The 16,930-nt window shown below is 46.2% G+C and overlaps 1 protein-coding gene across 4 annotated transcripts in view; it reads left to right on the top strand.

Moving 5' to 3' along the window:
• The window catches only part of OPCML (opioid binding protein/cell adhesion molecule like), a 1,053,766-nt gene that overhangs the window by 837,185 nt on the left and 199,651 nt on the right, over nucleotides 1-16,930 (top strand). The gene's annotated exons all lie outside the window — the stretch shown is intronic.

Below are 16,930 nucleotides of genomic sequence, written 5' to 3'. Positions count from 1 at the left end.
TGTGGATATGTTAATCCCAAATGCCTGATTTATTCCCCCCTTTCCCCTTTGGTAACCATAAGTTTGTTTTCTATGTCTGTGAGTCTATTTTTGTTTGTTTATAAGTTCATCTGCATCATTCTTTTAAGATTTCACATATAAATGATATCATACGATATTTGTCTTTCTCTGTGTCTGGCTTACTTCACTTAGTATGATAATCTCTAGGTCCATCCATGTTGCTGCAAATGGCATTATTTCATTCTTTTTTATGGCTAACATTCCGTTGTATGTATGTACCACGTCTTCTTTAACCATTCATCTGTTGATAGACATTTAGGTTGCTTCCATGTCTTGGTGATTGTCAGTAGTGCTGCAACGAAGGGGTTTTAATTCTAGACCCAGAGTTGGGTTCACAGGCCAGATTGCTAACTCATAGCTAAGTAAAAGGGCAGGTGGATGTTACTATTTGTGAAAAAGATATAGAAGTTCTGAGGTGCTACTGAGAAGGGTGGTTCCTGAGAAGATGGTTGCGGAGTAGAGGGGGCCTGGCTAAGGCTGGTTGGGGCGGATGGGGGCCGGGCACCTGGTGGAGCATCCCAGCAGGTAAGGGAGGCACACCTGCCCACGTGTCACACTTTTGCAAGGACCTACCTATTTCTTTTTTTTTTTTTAATAAATTTATTTATTTTATTTACTTGTTTTTGGCTGCGTTAGGTCTTCGTTGCTGCGCGTGGGCTTTTTCTAGTTGTGGCGAGCGCGGGCTACTCTTTGTTGAGGTGCGCGGGCTTCTCATCGCGGTGGCTTCTCTTGTCGTGGAGCATGGGCTCTAGGCGTGTGGGCTTCAGTAGTTGTGGTGCACGGGCTCAGTAGTTGTGGCTCGTGGGCTCTAGATGTGGGATCTTCCCGGACCAGGGTCGAAGCCGCGTCCCCTGCATTGGCAGGTGGATTCCCAACCACTGCGCCACCAGGGAAGCCCGGACCTACCTATTTCTAACCCTTCCTTTGTTACTCACCTCTTTTTCTCTGCTATTTTCCCCTCTTTTCCCAAGTATTCTTTAAATAATTATTTAACTTAACATGCATAATTGTGGGCCTAAAGAAAAGCAGGCAGTCAACCTGAAATAAATTTCATTTATTCGGCCTCTATTTTAAATTATAATCACACTTGCTCTTCACAGAGGCAGGGTGGGAATGTGGAAAAGAACAAGACTGGGTGTCAAAACACTCCCTCCGCAGCCTGAGCTCTGCTCCTCACATCCGGACCTGTGTCTCTGGGACGTTCCCTTCCTGGCTTCTTATTCTGGGGTGAAGAATACAATTGAATGTAATTGATTTCCTTCAGGTACACACATGCACACCTTAATCCTGTGTGTGTGTGTATGTGTGTTTATTAACAGATACATATGAAAGGCATCCTTTCCTTTCCCGCTTCACGTGGTATTTGTAAACTCCACAACCCACATCCGATGGTGTATATATCATACTGAGGTTCCTAATTTCAGGGTTGGGTAAACTAAGAAAGCAATTACAGCTTAGAAGGAATCAGGATTGAAGTCGGTGCCCTCAGAATGCCCTCTGTACCCAGCGGAGGAAGGCACTTCATGAGTCGTCCTTCACAAGAAGGGTGTCCCCCTGCAGGCTCCCTCTAGCCCAGCCTCGGGGTTGGAATGAGACCCACACTCATACACTCTCCATGCAACTGTCCTGTCCCTTCCCTCAGATTGTGTTACTCAGACATTGTCTGAATTTGACATGTCCTGTAGCTGAAATCGAATTGGTATTCACCTCTCCCCAGTCCCCTAGGTTATCATGTCTTTCATGACATCATGTGTAGTTAGCTGCTGACAACACAGTACGAAACACGTTTTGTAGAAAGAATATTTCTCCTTTTATCAAGCCTCTACTCCCATTATTTTGAGGTGAGATATGGGGCTTTGTTCTGCTCTGCTTAGAAACTAATAACACACACACACACACACACACACACACACACACAGCTTTTGCAGTTTCCATAACTACTTCTTTTGTGGCCCCTGGAATTCCATCCTTCTCTCCATTGAATATGCAGGTCCATCCTCCCTCTAGTAAGGGGCTGTGTGAGATTCCTGGCTTTGAGTGGGTGCATCAAAGTGCATGAGCTTGCTTGGAGGCCACAGCAGAGACGCTTGGCATGATCCAAGATGGTGCTATCAGTCCTGGCACCTGGTTTGGGATACATACAGGAGCCAGAAAGAGAAGTGGTGGGGTATGGAGCTGTCATTTGCCTTATTTGCAGTAGAACTAAATAAACAGAACAGTCACGAAGTCTGTTCTCAAAACCATAACTGATGTGGAGATGCAGGAGGAAATGAAATGCCTGTTATGTTCTAGTCAATTTGCATGGTGATCTCAGCTTGTGTCCTAAGAGCCTCATCTGTCAACAGCGCAGGTAAATACAAAGAGAGCTTTCCCAGTGCTGCCAGCAGGGGAAGCAGTCACACTTTTGAAGAAGGGTAAGTTAGTAAATGTTCATAACTTCTCCCAATAGTTTAAAGTTCATCATGACCCTCATGTAGTCAGAATCCCACCTGAGATTTCAAACGTCACCACCCACAGGTTTAGTTACAGCCATGGCTTAGCATCAGAGTAATCTGCGAATTTAGAGTGGTGCTATTTTCCTACATGCAGCATGTAGACACACACTTGAAGAGTCTGACTTGCATTCCAAAGCCTGGTTGTGAGCCGCTCGTTAACAAGCTTTACCTGAAACACAGTGTCTTAGCACCAATGCCTATCATTGGTACTTATTCCTACTTTGCTTCTCATCAAGGTATCAAAAAGCCTTTGACTGTTCTCTTCTCTAATCATTCTCTTCACTAATCATTCTCTGTAGGTTCAGAAATTGAAGAGCAATAGAAGTGAAGTAAACTAAGCACAAGGAAAGCAGTCAGAGATGTGTCTTAGAATAATTATAAACCGTGGTCGTCATGCCTGAGTACCAAGCATAGCAGTCACTTTACAGACACGATCTAATTCTATTTCCCAGTTAACCCAAGAGGGTGAGATGCATTTTACTAATTTTTTGAATGAGGAAACTGAGGCTCAGAGAGGCTGAGGAACTTGCCCTAGGTCACAAGCTGAGAGGTACAGAGCCGTGATTCGAGCTCTGCTTATTCTATAGGGAAAGCCAGCACTTAACCTCTACGTGGAATGTCCTCTTCATTCCCTCCATTTTAAATAAGTCTCAGGCCAGACTGACACACCTGTTCATTTACAAGGCGCATGCTTGCCTTGTCAGGTTATCTCTGTTTAAAGGACTTCAGTCTGATATCTCTGCAGTCAGGATCTGTCCTCCTTAAACCTCTTCCTCTCCTCCTACTTTATGTATCTTTGTGATTATGACTTCCTCCTTGGAGTTAATATCAAGTCTGTATCAGTGACTCTGAAATCCACATTTCTACTTCTTAATTTCTTCCCTAATTCTAGTCTCTTCTTTCCGATTCTTTCCTGAACTCTTCAAGGTGGGTGTCCCATACATATTTCACGTGTCCCACATTGGACTTTTCTTCGCTCCAAAACCCGTTCCTCCTCTTTTAATCCACATTTATATTCATGGACACACCAGCCTTGTATAAAACGATGGCTTAAGCGTTGACTTTCTTTCTCTCTTGCTTCTCTATCAAAGCAGATGTCATGTCCAGTAAAGTCATTCTCTTTCTGTTCCCACAACCACAACCATAAAAGTGCGACATCTTACACTCTGGTGACTTTTCACTGCCACGTCCTAATTGCTACCCCGTCCTCAGTCTCTGGCTCCTTATAATTCATTTTAACACTGTTGTCTAAATATTCCTGATGCACGCACCAGATCATGTCATTTCACCCTGCTTATAATGTTAATGACTCCCTTTTGACAATACAGTAAAGTCAAAACCTCTTAGATCACTTTTCCAAGTGCTCAACAATTCAAGGTCAGACCTCCTTTTTCACTCTTACTTTCTATTCTTCCATTTTTATATCCTACACAGAACTTAGCCAAACTTGTCCTTGTAAAACCTCCGCCCCCAGTACCCTGCATTCTTTTCCATTTCTCAAACAATCTATCTGTCTTGAATGTTCTTTTCTCTGGATATCCAAGTTCTATGGACCCTTTAGAGCAGGACTGTCCCATGGACCTTTCTGTGATGATGGAAGTGTCCTATATCTGCATTGTCCAACATGGTAGCCATTAGCCATAAGGGGCTATTAATAACTAGAAATGTAGGCTTCCCTGGTGGCGCAGTGGTTGAGAGTCCGCCTGCCGACGCAGGGGACGCGGGTTCGTGCCCTGGTCCGGGAAGATCCCACATGCTGCGGGGTGGCTGGGCCCGTGAGCCATGGCCGCTGAGCCTGCGCGTCCGGAGCCTGTGCTCCGCAACGGGAGGGGCCGCAGCAGTGAGAGGCCCGCGTACCGCAAAAAAAAAAAAAAAAAAAAAAAAGAACTAGAGATGTGGCTAGTGAATTGTCAGTATTATTTCATTTTAATTAATTTAATTAAAAATAGCCACACTTGCTAGTGGCTATCATATTGAACAGTACAGTTTTAGAGTGGCTAAATCCCCAAAGCCAAAGGCTTTCTTTGGAATTCCAAACCTTTACCTGCACTTCCTTACGCTACCTGTAACTTCTCATATCATATTTCAGCTATTGGTGGATCTAACTTTTTCCCACACCTAGATTTTTCCTTGAAAGCAAGAGCCAGAGTTGGCTCTATCATTCTTAATATGGTCACAGTTTAGGGATTGCAATCTGAATTGGCAAGACAGTATAGATAGCTCTTTAACACATTTATATTAAGTGTTACTAATCCATGACAATAATGACAAATGTCCTAATTTGGAGGTTATTGGAGACCGTACCACAAAGCGTGTCATCCACCTTGGATTTATTACCTTCTCCCTATGCTTGGGACAGATCACTGTATAGGCAGGCACCAAAAGCATTTATTTCTACTGAATAAAGAAGTTCTTAGTGAAACCTTTTTTAAAATTCTGTAATTTAGAGCCTCGGGGGAAAGATCTGACACAGCCACGTTTTTTAGTGACATTGGAAATCACCCCAAACAGGATGGCCCAGAGGACAGCCTTGGCAGGCAGCTAAAAGGGCACCCCCCAGCCTGCTGCAGTCAACATGATGGCATCAGTGACGCACCCTGATTGGCCAGCAAGCACACATTAATGACCAGTTAGCAACTGTGTTCAGGCCAATTAATTTATATTTGTATTTTGCACAGGAAAAGTCGCCCTGTTAGATTATTGATTCTTTGTCCCTGTATTCAATTTGTTTTTAATTGCACCGTTGCTGGCCCAGGCCCTCCCTCCTGGCACGCTGGCAATAAATCTGCCACCATCTCAACAATCAACAATAAATGTGTCTCTTCATGTCATTATTAATATGCCTCTTGGACTGGTTCATTACCATGGCTAACAGTTTATAAGAGCGGGATGGCACGCTGCCAGGAGGATTCCTTTTCCCGAGGGCTATTTTGTCATGATAGGATTGATGTTCTCAGGCCTGTGTGTGTCTGAGGAAAGGGGCCTGGGATGTAATTTAATATAGCTGGAATGTGAGCTGTCTAATCCTCTCCTAATCATCAACAGCTTTAGAAGAAGATTCTGTTGGAATAGAGATTTTTACCCTCTCTTCCAATTCTTCCTCTTCTTCTCACTTTTTTCTTTGTTATCTTCTTAATTCCTTCTTAGTTTCTGTTCAGATAGGTTATCTTCCCCTCTCAAAAACAACATAACAGCTACCTGGGTGATCTAAAATCCCTAGGTAAGGGAGCCATGTGTCCCCCAGGAGCTGGAGTTTTATTATTGGTTTATTGGTAGCTGAAAGCAGAGGGGAGTTCCCTATGCTTGATGTGTGAATGGTGATTAACAGAGCTGCAGAAAGGCTGCCCTCATAATGTCACCTTAACTGAGGTCAGTATTGAAAAAGAATAAGCCCTATCCTATAGTAGAGATAACCGTGAATTATAGTATTGTTATCGGCTCTTTCAGTCATTAGAATTTTTCAGGGAGAAGCGCAGATTTTAGATGAATTTATAGGTTGGCAGAAGAGACCCTGTGTGGCTCAGATATGCCAAAGGGGACATCTAAATGGGACGGAGTGTTTACAAGGGTCCTGCTGTGGCCTGAGATCTAATAATAGTCCAGATGTTGGCCATTTTCAAGGCGCAGGTTGCTCCAGGACAAGAAATTTGGCGTCCCTCCCTCAGATACAGAGTGAACAGTCAATTTTTGGTTCAGGATAGAGATTTTTATACTTAATTTACTATGAACAGTGCCCCTTGCACTTCTTGGTACAGAGCTCTCCAAAGCAGGTTACACTGAGCTTACTGAAAGAGCGGGGCATGGCGGTGGTGTGACACCTGCCGTTTCTCTTGATAGGAGCCTAAGTGGCCCAGGGAAGTGGAGGGGAGGAGCCTGGGGCTTGGGCCAGGACGATTTAGAAGAAAAAGTGGCAAGGGAAAGCTGGCAGAAGGCTGAAGATGCCTGCAGAAGGGCAGAGCTACAGATGGAGGATGTGATGGGAGGCAAGGGAGCAGAGGAGGTGGGGAGGGGTTGAGAGGAAGGGGAAGAAGAGACAGGGAAGCCCAGCCCAGGGCTCAGCGCACGGAGAACGCCTCCCCTCAGGGACGTGGGGAGCCATGGCCAGGCTGCTCCCGTGCAAGCACCTCTGTGCCCATGACACCCTGGGGTTCTCTCCACTGCTCCCCTGCTGCTTTGCTGCATCTCGCTCAGCCTGGCGTCCACGCGAGGCCAGGAGACACTGATGCAGTCACTGGTGTGGAACTCAGGCTCTGGGAGGTTCCTGATCCCCACTCTCTCCCGCCTCCCCCCTCCCCCCCTACCAGTGAGAACTGATCCCATCTCTGCAGACTCATGGTTGGGCTTGTGTTTTCCCGGTGCCGTCATATCCAGGCTAATCCAACAGAAAAGGCAGTGTTATTGATAAGCAAAGCCTTAATTCAAACACATACAGAACAAAATGCATTTACCAGGCTGCCTCTAGGTAAGAGACATGAAAAATTCAACTCCTGGTTTGGCTACTTGCTGTATGATCTTAAATGAGTTACTTAGTTTCAAAGGCTTCATCTGTAAATTTTGGGAAATAAAGGCTGTCCTACCTCCTTCTTATGGTGGTTCTACATTAAGCGGACAGCACTCTATACTAGGTCCTGTACAAGAGAAAATACTAAAATCGTTTGTTGTGTTAAGCTGCTAGGTTAACTTTAGAAATTAACCGACCCTCTGAGTTTGCGGTGACAGGTGTTATGCTGGGGTGATTCATTAATACTTAGAACTCTGAACCGTCTACTCATCCTAGTACAGTTTTCACATTAAAATATAGCCACTGGCCCCTTATATTCTAATAAATTTTATTGGATTTTATGGATAATAATGGAAGAACCAAACCATGGCATCTTCTGAACATATCTGAATGTGTGCGATATCCCCATCCTTGAAGTCTTATGTCACTCTTATTATTTTTAAATATTCTTCTATTTTTATATTGTCATAATTTTATAGTCTCGCGTCCAAAAGGTACTTGTGAAAAATATCTATAGTTATGCTTATTGATGGAGAATTGAGGTTGAGCAGACAACTTTGAGTCAAGAGAGAAATAACACTAAATCATCATCAAAGGTTTGTTTTCTTTAAGAACCTTACATCCTCACATAAATACGCGAATCTTAGAGACATTTCTAAAACCACATCTTTAAGGGGCCACTACCGTATACTGAAAGGCATAGCTTCGTTTCAAATGAATCCCCCTTACTGCAATCGCATCCAAAATAAAAGAAGAAAAGCCTATGCTCCAGTTTCAAAAGGAAAAAGAAATGTCAGGCTGAAGTGCACACATCCCCAAGTGCCCACTTTAAGTGCCCCACCGACGGGAGTGCGAAATGAAGGGCCCTGAGCCCTGGCCGTGGTTAATCCAGAGCACCAACGATGCACAACAGAATCAGAGAGTGCAAAATAGCTGCTTGAGGAGTAAAGCTTCCCAGCCCCTTGGTTCAGCAACAGCAGGGTGGAAAGTGAGGGGACAGGAAAATCAAAGTCCCTTTAGAAACGGTGATCACACATCGAGACAAAATGTCCCCACAGCAGGAAAGAAAGTGGAAAACACACCAAATCAATCACCTTAAAAATGAGGCTTAAAATCTTCTGCTACATAAGAGGTAGGTGGGGAGGGAAGAACAGGTCCGGCAGCTTGAAAGTCTTTTATTAAACGGCACACTGACTGCCGTGGCACATACAAGAAAATGCAGTTAAGGTCAGGCCATTAAAAAGGTGCCCAAGGATAGTTCTGTGAAAGACCGGGGGGCAGTCTGCAGGAGCTCAGGATACGCACTTCGAAAAAGTGCCAGGTGGGGCCAAGGGCCTCTGATGGGACAGCCCTGAAGGGAGGTCCCAGTAGAGGCAGGAGGAAAGCGGAGGTGGGAGTTCTTGCCTCGTCTCCCCAGTGCCCGCTGGAGTGGCCCCAGCCCAGTTCTTCCCAGTCCTGTCTTCCTTCAGCCCCAGTGCCCTCAGCACCATTTAGGATAATGTGTCTCCAAAGGACATTCATGGTCAGCAGGGGATGACACCGCAGGTACACCACCATGTGGCATCACTCTGGCCCGCGGTCACCCTTCCTCTCCTTAGACAGGCCCGGGTCCACATCTACCGGCTGACTGAGAAGGGCAGGTGGTGAGCCCAGATGGGGCGCATGCCTCCGCCTCCGCTTGGTGGGAGGGACCAGGCTGGGCTGAACTGGTCCGCGAATGAAGAGCTTGGCCTCCCATTGGAAGCTCCAGAGACACCGTGTACTTGAGAGCTGTCTCTGGGTTCGGGCTTTGCCGGGCACGCGGTGTGGCCGGCTGCTCACAGAAAGCACAGAGTGATGGTGACTGGCCCTGCTCCCTCCCTCTCAGAGCACCCCCAGGGCGCCACCCACGCCTGCCCTGTTCAGGGGACCTCCACTCCAAAGACCTGGAGGTGTTACAGGAGCTCGGACCTTCCAAGGGTCACAGCGCCTGGGTATAGCTGTGTGGCACTGTGCTGTCTTCACTGGTCGCACATCTGATTTCCCCACCGACATATAAGTACCGTGAAGTCAGGGACAAAGTTTTCACCTCCCTGCTGACACAGATGCTTACCTCTCATGGAAGCAGGGCCTCACATAGATTAGACGCTAAAAATGTTTATTAAATGCGTCTGGCATGTAGTGAGCAATCAAATAAGTATCAGGCGATAAGGCGGAGGGAGTATTCAGTGGAGGGGAGCGAAGTGGTGTTGGCACGTGCGTGCACAAATCAGCTCGTCTCACACCGAACAGATACAGCTTCCCTGCGGGGCCGCTGCTCACCAGCAGCTCGTCCTTCCTCTGTAGCCCGGAAGTGAATCCCTGAGTCAAGAGTGGGTGAGACAGTGCTTACCTCCCCTGCAGCCTGGCCCGTCTCTCTTCTTGTGCCGGGGCCGCAGGTTCCTTCTTGCATCCCACGCCGCTGTCCCACACCGCGTTCTCATTGCCTTTCGCTGGAGGTGGCCTGCTCATTGCTGAAGGTTTCCAGGGTGCTCGGGGTGCTTAGGCTCCAGGCCTTTCTGTTTCCCATCCGCTGGAGTCCGGGAAGCCGTGACCTGGCCACCTGAGCAAGTTCCTGGAAGCTTTCTAGCAGAAAGGTCAGCTGCGAAGTGCCCGTGATGGCTGCAGCAAGAGGGGCTGACAGACTTCTCCGACGTTAGGAAAGGGAAAATCGTTTCTGGGTATAATACAGTTTGGAACGTGCTCCCATTTTCTTCAGAAACTATTGCCCTGCAGTGATTTTCTGTCTCTGGCAGTGAATGTTCCCTGGGCTGCAGCTACCGTGAATCAAAGCCACTCCGGTGCTGGCTGAGCAGGGTTTGTGGCTGGGTCATTTCTCCCCTCCTTCCATGCTTCCGTCTCCTTTCCCCACTTTACCGCTTTCTAAAGTTGTCCCTTGTTCCCCCTCCTCTCTTCTGCTGCTTTTGTCCTCCCCCTCCAGGCAGGGCTGCTCACCTGCTTCCAGCAGCAGGGAGGGCCTGAGGACCAGCCAGCCTTGCCAGTACATCTACATACATTTACATCTCGTTGGCTTGCAAACATGATGATTATGCAAAGTTCTCCTCCTCCGAGCAGTGAAAGGATTCTGTTTGGATTCAGGAACTTTGGGTCGCCTCTGCGCTTCCGAAGAGGAGGGTGTGGGTGTAACATATGGGGGTGACTGATGGACCAGGTGTCCGTGGCACAGCTCCAAGGACAGCGGTCGTCCAGCCGGGCCCCTGCTTTGACTTGTCCACGTCTCCGGGAATGCCACCTTGCCCCCAGTTAGGGGAAGAGGTAGAGAGCATGCCCTCTGGCCAGCTGCCTGAGCAGTCTCCCACTCAGCCCACTTTCCTGTCCTCAGCTTCTCTCTTTTGGCCAATTCAGCACATCTCTTTGCTGAAATAAGTATTCAGGCCAACCTGCTCTTTCATCACGTGTTGAGAGCTGTACTGGGGCCCTGATCTATCCTGTTTCTTCTGAGCCAGGTAGGACCTTTAGGTAGGGCCACGTTGCCAGCATCCATTTGTAGAAAATAATCCTGTGATTATAAGAACACCATGTGGTGAGTCGAAAGATCTAGAAAACAACCTCAGTATCCATGACTTATGCTCTGAGGCACATGGATTAACCTCCCTGGATCTGTTTCTCGCTCTGTAAAGTAGGGGAGTAGAAGTAAATGGTCTCTGAAGTTCATTCCCACTCTAAAATTCTAGGTTTTTATTTCCGGGATGATGTATTTTCTCTCTCTCTATTTTTTATTCTTCCACAGATGGTTTTATATTGTAGTCTATCCACTGTTTCACTTGTTCACACACTGAATATTTAACACCTGCCATGTGAAACCGTATTCAGTGATGTCTCGAGGATCATACCTGTATTAGGCACTTTGCTTCAGATGGAGGATAACGTAAGTCTGCCTTTGGTAGGGTTATGTTTACACTTCCTCCCACTGTATTCTAAGTCCTTGGGGTTAGACATTGCTTGTGCCAACCTGAACACCTAAAATGTGTGATGGGGTTGCTAGCACTCAACGATGTTTGCTGAATAGAATTAAATCGAATCCCTCTTTCATTCTGAAGTTTTCCCTACTTTTATGTTTTTAGTGGAGAAAGAAGACACTGACAGCTAAGAATAGTCACCATTAAATTATGGAGTTTTCTTTTTTATTAATTAAAAGAATATTCTGGGGAATGTTGAGGCAGGTGAATGGCTAAACCACTAGTCCGGTCTTACCCTAAGTATTCTAAGATGATTGGGTGGGTCTACATCCCCTGGAAACCAACAGTCACTCCTTAAAAAAAAAAATCAGTAAACCTACCTAATCATTTATTGAATGTCAGTTATACTCATGATACATTAGGAACTATTCAGAGGAGGAAAAAACTCCAAGGAAGGTTTCATTCTTGAGGGGAGACAGAATGTACACCTTTAAAGCAATTAGAGACAACTATTTAAATTGAGCACCAGGGAAAGCGTATTTCAGTTTGGCTGGTCAGTGTTTCATCACTTTGCCGATAGACTGACCTGATGTTTTCTCCAGCATGTCATAGGGGCACCTCAAAGTCAACCATGTCCACAATTGAACTCACATCGTCCTACACCAGGGTCCCCTCTCTTGGGGTTTGGCACTGCCGTGATCTAGTTCCATGGACCAGAAACATGACCGTCCTTCTAGAGACCTCTCTCCTCAGTGGCTTTAGCCAACAGTGCTGCCTTAGTCTCCTCAAGCTGCCTCACGAAATACCACAGGCTGGGAGGGTTAAACAGCAGACATTCATTTTCACACAGTTCTGGAGGCTGGAAGTCTGAGATCAAGGTGCCAGCAGGGTTGGTTTTGGCAAGAGCTCTCCTCCTGGCCTGTAGAAAAATGGCCTTCCAGCTGTGTCCTCACATGGCCCTTTGTGTGTGTGTTTGTGTTTGTGTATAGAGAGTGATCTCTGGTGTCCCCTCCTCTTCCTGTAAGGGTACCAGTCCTATCAGATCAGGGCCCTACACAATGACCTCATTTAACCTTAACTACCTCCTTAAAGGCCCCACTTCCAAACAGTCACATGGGGAGTGGTAGAGCTTCAACACATGAATTGGAATTCAACACGTGAATTCCATTACAGATACCAACTAAGGTAATCCCAGCTTCTCAGACCTCAATATCTTAGTGGCTTAACACAATAAAATGGTACTGCTTGTTCAGAAATTCCAATTACCTGGGAGGTAGGGGAGGGCAAGTGCCAGGTTCCATGCCATCGTTCAGGAATAAAAGTTGACTGAGGCTCTGCCCCCTTCAGAACATGGTGACAGTGTCAACTCTGGCCGTAGACATCCAGCCGGCTGCCTGGAGGAGAGGGTAAAGATGGGCATAAAAAGATGCGGGTTTTTGCGGGGGAAGGGCTTGTATTTATTTGCTTGCTTGTTTGTTGTATGGGCCAGGCTTCGTGGAAGTGTGTACAGTACTTACACTCACTTCTCTTCCTTTGGCTGGAAAGACAGTCCAGCTGTGTGTCCAGAAAGAGAGGAATAGGTTTGGTGAATAGCTAGCCCATCTCTGAGATACCAAGTCCCATTCCGCAGTCACATCTGTCCACCTCCTTCTACCTCCACAGTCCAACGATCTAAGACAAGATACCATAGTCACTCACTTGAATCATTACAGAATCCTATTAGGTTTTTATCCACATAGTCTCTTTAACTTTTTTAGGGTAATAAAATACATGTAAGATAAAATTGACTATTTTAACCATTGTAAAGTGTATAATTCAGAGGCATTAAATACATTGGCAGTGTTGTGCAGCCATCACCACTGTCAACCTCTAGAACATTTTTATCGTCCCAAACTCTGTACCCATTAAACGGTAACTCCCCATCCCTTCCTCCCCGCCAGCCTCTGTAACCCCCTCCACTTCTACTCTGCATCATGCTCGGTTGCCCCTGCAGCCAGAATGATCTCCTAAGAGAGTCTCATCATCACGAACACACACCCTGTTTAGACTCTTACATGACTTGCCACTATTTCCAGCAAGATTACAAACGTCCCTACGGTGGCCCACATACCCTGGGAGCTCGTGTCTGTAGCTGCCTCCCTGGCTGGTGGGAGAACACACTCCCCTCAGATTCTGTTCTCCAGGCACCCACAGTACTCTTCATTCAGCCCATGTGTTTCCCATGTTCCCTCCTTCCTCGGGATCTCTGCATCGGCTGTTTTCGCTCGGTGTTCTCCCCTCCCCATTCCTCCATCATCCATCAGATTTCCTCTCATCCGTCACTCCTTCTGTCTTCTCTCACCCTCCTGACCATGCCATGCCTGCCCCTTCCAGAACACTTCTTGCATTGTTACACATATTTTTCTTTTAATTTTCTAATAAATGAATATCTTCCCACTGGGCCTTAAATTCCGTAAGGGTGGAGACTGTACTGTTTATGTTCACTGTTTCATTCCTGGTTCCAAATGCAGTGCCTAGTATGTCATAGTCACTTGATGAATAAATGATGAATAAACAGACAAATGCTCTTGGCATCAGGAAGGGTTGAAACCAGAGTTATACAGAAGGTGGCTTGGAAGAAAGGAGCATGAAAACATTGGCAAAATCAGCCTAAGACAAAGAGGAAGACCTTCCCCACTGAATGAAACAGCCTAATTAGCTTACTATTTTATAATTTGTTCATTTCCCATTAAATCTCTTTTAGGATGTCACTTCTTTCTAAATGTTAGTGATGATGGTATGATGATCAGGATAATGAAAAAGAAGAATATTTCTTAATTCTAGAGTATGTCCTTGTTTGCAGGAAACGGGAAGAAAAAACAATATTGTTGAGTAATAAGTACCGGGCAAACAATTTCACATGATACTATATTTGATATTAAAGTTCCCTAAATAGAGTATCTTTGACATCTATACTACATCCTTGGGAGCTTAAGAAGACAGGAAGCTGTGCCTCAGAGCCATGGAGTAAGTGCACTGAAATCGCAGCTAGGAAAGCCAGGGCTGGGGCTTAGTCATCCAGACTCTCAGCTAAGTGTTGTTTGCTTGTTTTCTGGCTTTGTTTTGTTTCTTGTCTCACTCTTGGTCCTGGTTTCCCGGCTAATACCCTCATACTTCCGTGCTCTAGAAATTGGATGGATTGAGAATGTCAACCAAACCCATTTAAAATCTTTGGAAATGTTTTAACCAAGCTACCTTAGTTCTGGGTTCCTAGGGAACAGATCCTGGGGCAGAGAATAAACACTGATGTTTTATTTTGTGGCGAAATCCCAGGGCAGAGAGAATGAAGGCAAAGGGAATGAGGAAGAAAAGTATGGGAAGCAGTACGAGGTGGTGCCTGGTCAATGTCGGATACAGATCGATGATGAGCAGTTCACAGGCAGAGCCGGAGACTTGGCCGGGGTTTCTGCTGAGCGGCGCAGGAAGCCTGCAGACCAGCTCCAGAAAGAGCCTGTGCCTTGCAACTATCCATCATCAGGAAGGATGGAGAGGGATTTCCTGACCTGACTCCCTCCCCGTCTCAACCACTGCCGTCCTTGGGTGCAAGTTTACTCTGAAGGGAGTGAGCTCCCCAGACTTCAGGATTGCATTGCGTGTCCCCTGCAGCCACCACCAGGGAAGCAGACCCCATGCCCTGAAGGCCGGCATTTCATCTGAGGTTGGAAGTGGCAGAGGATCCAGAGACCTCGAGGGCTCAGCTGGTCAGCTGCAGGTGGTAGATATGCAAGGGTACACGTGCTGGTCAGCCAGGGCAGCAGGGGAGGTGAGTCAACCAGCTGAAGGTGTAGGAGTTAAGGAGGCCACGAGGATTTGAGGGGCAGTGGAAGGTGCCTAATAGGCACAGCTTTTGAAAGATTGGAGTATTTGTTATAGTTACCTTTTCAATTCTAACCTGGCCAGAAGGCAACAATCGAAGAAGACTGAGGACACTGGGCGGGTATCACTGTGGCTGGAAGTTGGCTAAACTATGTTGGAAAATTGCTTAAGATGATTTCTCTTAAACCTAAACATGCATCTGTTGGGACTTAGCTGGTGGCACAGTGGTTAAGACTCCATGCTCCGAATGCGAGGGGCCCAGGTTCGATCCCTGGTCAGGTAACTAGATCCCACATGCATGCCGCAACTAAGAGTTTGCATGCCACAACTAAGGAGCCAGAGAGCCACAACTAGAGAGCCCGTGAGCCACAACTATGGAGCCTACCTGCCACAACTAAGACCAGGCACAACCAAATAAATAAATAAAATATTAAAAAAATAAACATGCATCTATTGTATGGCCCCCAAAATAAACATCTCGGTATTTTCCCAATGGAGATTCGTATATGTGTACATTAAAAGACATGAATAAGAGTGTTCACAGCACTTTTCTTCAGAATACCCCCAGAACTGGAAACCACTCAGTGTTGACCAAGAGAATGGATAAACAGATTATGGAACAAATATAATGAAAAGCTGCATAGCAATAAAGAAAACAAACTCCTAAGACCTCCCAAAACATGGAGGAATCTCAGAGGTACTATGTTGAATGAAGGAAGCCATGCACAAAACAGTACCTATTTTAGAATTCCATTTATGTGGAATTCAAGAGTCATAATAGTGGCAGTCTTTGGAGAGGTACTGAATAGGAAAGGGCAAGATGGAAGCTTCTGGAATGAGGCCATGTTTTATGTCTTGTTCTGTATGGTGACTACATGGTTGAATACACATGTACAGGTTCACCTACCTGTGCATTTCAAATCTCTCTTCTCTGCTTTATCTAAGTTATACTTTAATTACGCACACGCCAAACCTCTCCCTTCCTGAGATTTTATGAAGCAAATCTCGACTGCTCTGAAAACATATGGATCTAGAGCATTAAAACCCACAGCTTTGGGATTTGTCCAATAAAACCTTTTGTTTAGGAATAAGTTTGTCCTCCATGGAATTTATAGACACTACAAGAAAGCATTTTCAGTTACTGGAAAAGGGACAACCCATTGTCTCCTCCTAGCCCTAGAGCCCTAACAGCTACAATTAAAATAATGAATTATCAAAGGGAGAGCAAACATTTAGGTCAAAACACAAGCGACTGAATGGATCAGCTAGACGGCTAAGAGAGATTTTATTTTTGCACCAAGAAAAATGATGAGGGAAAAATACTGACTCACAAAGAAAACACAAAGAAGGATGACAAAGCTTTAGTCCAGCAGAAAAGATCAAAATTCGCGTCCCTGGAGTGACAAGAGAAGGATCTAGGGGAGAATAGCAATGAATAGAGGGAAAGGCAGCCTAGAAAGAGGAGGCAGACAAACAAAGACGAGGAAGAAAGAGGGCCTCTTACAAAAGGGCCAAACGTGAAAAGAGGAGAGAGAAGCACGTAACCTGTAACAAGCCACTGAGGGAGGGAAAGCATGAGAAGGGAAGGACTTGAGATGGAAAATAAAAATGAAGAAGATGAAAAGGAAGGGGTGAAATAGAAGGAAATGGACTAACCGTTGCTCTGAAGAGAAACGAGGCTGTGCTGGGAAATGGATGTTTTCACAGGCGGAGGGTCAGTGGGCTGGGCCACCCCCTGCTCAGCTGCGGCCGGGACGGCTCTGCCCAGGGGACGTCTCTCCGGGACGTCCAGCCCAGGACATCCACAGAGGTGACCAAAGTGCTTCTCAGATTCTGGGGCCCTGGGAGGAGCCCTCTCTCTCTCTCCAAGGTACCATGTTTTGGTTTGGGGTCTGCAATGCCCTGTCTGCTGTCGATCAAGGTTGAAAGAGTGAATCTGATTGAATTGGCATTGGGAGAGTTTCTTCATACCATGGAGCAAGGAGCAGAGTCAGAAACCCAGGCGTGATGTCTCGTCCTGCGGAGGCGCAGGCAACCCATTGTCTCGCTTTGAGCCTCGACTTCCTCGGCTGTAAATTGGA

The sequence above is a fragment of the Neophocaena asiaeorientalis genome, unplaced genomic scaffold, assembly GCF_003031525.2.
Source record: "Neophocaena asiaeorientalis asiaeorientalis breed wild unplaced genomic scaffold, Neophocaena_asiaeorientalis_V1.1 scaffold424, whole genome shotgun sequence".
Lineage (NCBI taxonomy): Eukaryota > Metazoa > Chordata > Mammalia > Artiodactyla > Phocoenidae > Neophocaena > Neophocaena asiaeorientalis.
Note: the sequence above shows the minus strand (reverse complement) of the source record. Positions and strands in the feature narration are given on the sequence as shown.